Below are 5,001 nucleotides of genomic sequence, written 5' to 3'. Positions count from 1 at the left end.
TATTTTTTATTGGGTTGCTAGGAGACCAAGTTGGAGGAGCTTAGCCTTCTAACTGGCAGCAATTGGATAAAAGCAATTATTCCTCTCTCTCTAATTAGGACTTTATTTTTCTTTTCTTTTTGTTGTATCAACCTAGAGCCGCGGATGATGGGTTGTGTCGTCAAATTTCGAGGTTGGGGGGGCCTGTAGTTTGTTGTTTTGTGGGTTGCCGTGATGCCATCACTCTTTTTTATATATAGATTGTATGTACATATAATACTGACCACAATATTGTAATACAATATAATACTACTAATAATAATCTGTTTGGTGTGTTTATGGGCATTGAATGTTTGCCCTATGTGTGTATAATGTGATCCACCCTGAGTCCCCTTCGGGGTGAGAAGGACGGAATATAAATACTGTAAATAAATAAATACAAAATAATAATAATATAATAATTATATATTACATGTAATATTACTAATAATATTGAAGTATAGTGGTATAGTACAATATAATAATATATGATACTAATATTGTGTTATGCTAATAATATAATATATTGTATGTACAGTAGAGTCTCACTTATCCAACATAAACGGGCCGGCAGAACGTTGGATAAGCGAATATGTTGGATAATAAGGAGGGATCAAGGAAAAGTCTATTAAACATCAAATTAGGTTATGATTTTACAAATTAAGCACCAAAACATCATGTTATACAACAAATTTGACACAAAAAGTAGTTCAATACGCAGTAATGCTATGTAGTAATTACTGTATTTATGAATTTAGCACCAAAATATCACGATGTATTGAAAACATTGACTACAAAAATGTGTTGGATAACCCAGAACATTGGATAAGCGAATGTTGGATAAGTGAGACTCTATTGTATATATAACTTGTAAACCACTCTGAGTCCCCTTCAGGGTGAGAACGGTGGGATATAAATGTCATAAATAAATAAATAAATAAATAAATAAAGTAAATAAGATCAGAGTAGAGAGGAACTCTGAAGTAAATGGCAGACCAAGTTCTATGTAATCTAGTCCAAGTTGAAGGATGTATATACAAAATGACAGTGTGACCCAGTACTAAACCAACTTCTTCTGATGAGTGAATAGACATAATTTAGACTCATGGAACCATTGTTTCTTTATTTCATTGACAGCTCACCCAGTCCCAGGTGAGATGTTGAGGCTTGAGTCTCTTTGAGTACAGAAGCCAGTGTGAGGAGTTAGAAGACGTTGAGGCTTGAGTCTGTTATGCCAGGGTGAGGAGTTAGAAGATGTTGAGGCTTGAGTCTCTTGGAGTACAGAAACCAGTCTGAGGAGTTAGAAGACGATGAAGCTTGAGTCTGTTAGAGTGCAGACACCAGTGTGAGGGGTTAGAAGATGTTGAGGCTTGAGCCTGTTTGAGTACAGAAGCCAGTGCTAGACATCAGAAGTCAGTTGAGGCTTGAATCCCTTGGAAGTAGACTGTTATGAAAGAGAGCTGTACAGAACAATATAGTTTTTTGAAGAGACTGTTAAAGATTATAAGTTAAAGATACAAGAAATGTACCTGTATATTTAAATACATGAAGTTATGAATAAAACAAAACACATTATTTTAAAGAAGTCTACTTGAATCTTTGTCTGATGGGAGCATTGAATAGAAACAAGATATTTACACGCCCAGTGATCGTCCATTACCCAATAACTTAAAGGAACACTCCTGAAACTCTGCTATCCAATACATTTTGATCCTAACGGGTCATAATCTCAAATAGGTTATGATCCTAACAGATGATAATCCAGTAGACCAATAAAGTCAGAACAGGTACATTTTTTAAAATGTAACTCCAATCAATCAATCAAGACTTTATTACGGTCCATGACCAGCACAGAAAGAGGCACAAACGCCCTGGGATGGGGAAACACAGTTCCTTAGGGAACAATTCCATTAAGCAACTCCAGTCAAACATACATATTTTTCAGCTTTGAATAGCACAGGGAAGGGCTAACACTCATCTGGGGTTTGTTTTGCTGTCTGTGCCCTTGTTCAGAAGATTTCACCTCACTTTCTGTTCCTGAGATAATTGAATTTTGAAAAAAAAATGGCTTGTTGTGGAAACAAGAACTGACGAGAAAGCTTCAGTGGAAACACCATTCCCCCTGAGGACTCTTCCAGGAGTTGATTTCCCTTCCTAAGGATATATTTCTCTCACTTCCTGATGTCTCAGCCCTATTCTTAACTGAGACCTTTGTAAGTTTGGCGCTTTTAACTGGAGGACTGCCTCTCCTCTCACCAGCTTTCCAGTGACATCTTTGCTATGTTGTCAAAGGCTTTCATGGCCAGAATTACTGGGTTGCTGTGAGTTTTCTGGGCTGTACGGCCATTTTCCAGAAGCATCCTCTCCTGATGTTTTGCCCACATCTATGGCAGACATCCTCAGAGGTTGTAAGGTCTGTTGGAAACTAGGCAAGTGGAGTTTATATATCTGTGGAAGGTCCAGGGTGGGAGAAAGAACTTTTTTTTGCCTGAGGCAAGTGTGAATGTTGCAGTTGGCCAACTTGATTAGCATTGAATAGCCCTGCAGCTTCAAAGCTTGGCTGCTTCCTTCCTGGGGGAATCCTTTGTTGGGAGGTGTTAGCTGGCCCTGATTGTTTCTTGTCTGGAATTCCCGTTTTCTGAGTGTTGTTCTTTATTTACTGTACTGGTAGCCAGATTTTGTTCATTATCACAGTCCCTGTCCTATAGGTATAAGTATTATTACTGACACGGTTCTCCACTACATTTATAATTGCTTGATTCCATCAAGCAACCCCTACCCAGAGTTCCTTGCACAAACCCAAACCTTCTGAATCCCTAGTAACTATTGTTGATATGTTTTATACTGCTGCGGATGTTTTATACTGTTTTATGTGGTTTTATGTGATATGATGTTTTAATGTGCTATGTTTTTAATTTATGTTTGATTGGGCTTGTCCCCATGTGAGCCACCTCGAGTCCCTTCGGGGAGATGGAGGCGGGATACAAAAATAAAGTTGTTATTATTATTATTATCATTATTATTATTTCATGGTTTCTTCCTTTCTGTTGAAATTGTCCACATGCTTGTGGATTTCAGTGGCTTCTCTGTATAGTCTGACATGGTGGTTGTTAGAGTTGTCTAGCATTTCTGTGTTCTCAAATAATATGCTGTGTCCAGGTTGGTTTCTCAAGTGCTCTGCTATGGCTGACTTCTCTGGTTAAGTTAGTCTGCAGTGCCTTGCATATTCCTTGATTCGTGTTTGGGCAGTGCTGTGTTTGGTGGTCCCTATGTAGACTTGTCCACACTTCAAGATATACGGCTACCAGTATTAAAAATCTAACAGTAAATAAAAACTCTAAAATCAGGACAGTAAATAAAGAGCAACACTTAGAAGGCAGAGAAATTCCAGTTAATACCTCCCAACAAAGGATTCCCCCAAGCAGGAAACAGCCATGCTTTGAAGCTACAAGGCCATTCAATGTTAATCAAGGTAGCCAATTGCAACAGTTATAATTTTCTCCAACAGACAAGAGTTCTTTCTCCCACCGTGGACCTTCCACAGATATATAAATCTCATTTGCCTAGTTTCCAACAAACCTCACAACCTCTGAGGATGCCTGCCATAGATGTGGGCGAAACGTCAGGAGAGAATGCTTCTGGAACATGGCCATACAACTCCCAGCAACCCAGACATCTTTGCTGTTAACCATGACTTCGACTCTGATTTATGACGACCCCCTGAATGAGAGAACTCCAAGGGCAAATCTACAGTGTAGGAATGTAGTTTCACAAGGCCTTTAGTCTTGTGCTAGGGCCTCACCAAATCTCAACTCTTTTCCATAGCACTAAGCCATGAGGGTTAAAAGTGGGGTCAAACTGCACGGATTCTGCAGTGCGAATTCCTTCGCGAAACCGCCCGTCAATCAAGGAAGCAGGTCCCTCTATCTGTATTCTATTCCATACCAACGAAGAAAGCAACCTCTCTCGCGCAGGCGCAGTTAGACGCGCTCGCCCCTCCCTCCCTCTCGTTCCGGGCTGATACAGCTGGAAGTCGTTGAGGCGAGCTCGGCGTCCTCGTTGCCAGGGCGACCGCCCGGGCGGCGCCAGCGAGGCCGAAGTGTGAATGGGTGATGTCACGCGCCAGGCGCCGACCCGTCTGGCCGGCCGGAGCCAATGAATCAGCTGAGAGCCAGCCGGAAGCCCGGGCAAAAGAGTCGCGCGCGCTGCCCGCGAGCCTCACTGGCCTCAGCGCGCGAGGAAGCAGCAGTAGGACGACTTTCCTTCGCCACCTTAGTTGGCTTCCATGCAGAGAAAGGTTCCCGGTGGAAAACTGGAGGCGGCACTTGGCCTTTTACAGACTGTGTAGAACAGACATGGGCAAGTAAATAAAGAACAACACTAAAAAAAACCCGGGAATTTCAGACATGAATCAATCAGGGCCAGCTAATCACCTCCCAACAAAGGCTTCCCCCAGGCAGGAAGCAGCCATGCATTGAAACTGCAAGACTATTCAATGCTAATCAAGGTGGTCAATTGCAACATTCTCCCACCCTGGATCTTCCACAGATATATAAACCTCCCTTGCTTAATTTCCAATATGCCTCACAAGCTCTGAGGATACCTGCCATAGATGTGGGAGAAACGTCAGGAGGAAATGCATCTGGAACATGGCCATAGAGCTCAGAACACTCACGGCACTCCAGCCATGAAAGACTTCGACAACACTATTCAAAAATAATGAATCTTGCACCCTGAGATAAATGTCATGGCTTAAATCGCCACATGACAGTTCAGGTGATGTAGAGGTACCGTTTGAGCATAGGACTATGACTCCAGAGACTGAGGTTCAGATCCCCAATCAGCCATGGAATCACATTGGGTGATCTTGGGCAAGGCACACTTTCTCGGCCTCAGAGGAAAGCAACGGCAGACCTCAGCAAATCTTGCCAAGAAACCCCTGGCTAGAAACAACTTGAAGGCACACAACAAGCCTGTGACTCT

The 5,001-nt window shown here is 42.0% G+C and overlaps 1 long non-coding RNA gene across 1 annotated transcript; it reads right to left on the bottom strand.

Annotated features, from left to right (window-relative positions):
- Positions 1–1,121: 1,121 nt before the first annotated feature.
- Positions 1,122–4,731, bottom strand: LOC134298968 (uncharacterized). Its single transcript, XR_010006111.1, has 2 exons — positions 3,821–4,731; positions 1,122–1,478 (listed from the first exon to the last, which is right to left on the bottom strand). It is a non-coding gene; the product is annotated as an uncharacterized LOC134298968 (long non-coding RNA).
- Between the last annotated feature and the right edge of the window lie 270 nt (positions 4,732–5,001).

Source organism: Anolis carolinensis, chromosome 4 (genome assembly GCF_035594765.1).
Source record: "Anolis carolinensis isolate JA03-04 chromosome 4, rAnoCar3.1.pri, whole genome shotgun sequence".
Lineage (NCBI taxonomy): Eukaryota > Metazoa > Chordata > Lepidosauria > Squamata > Dactyloidae > Anolis > Anolis carolinensis.
This window is presented reverse-complemented; position numbering and strand designations above follow the sequence as displayed.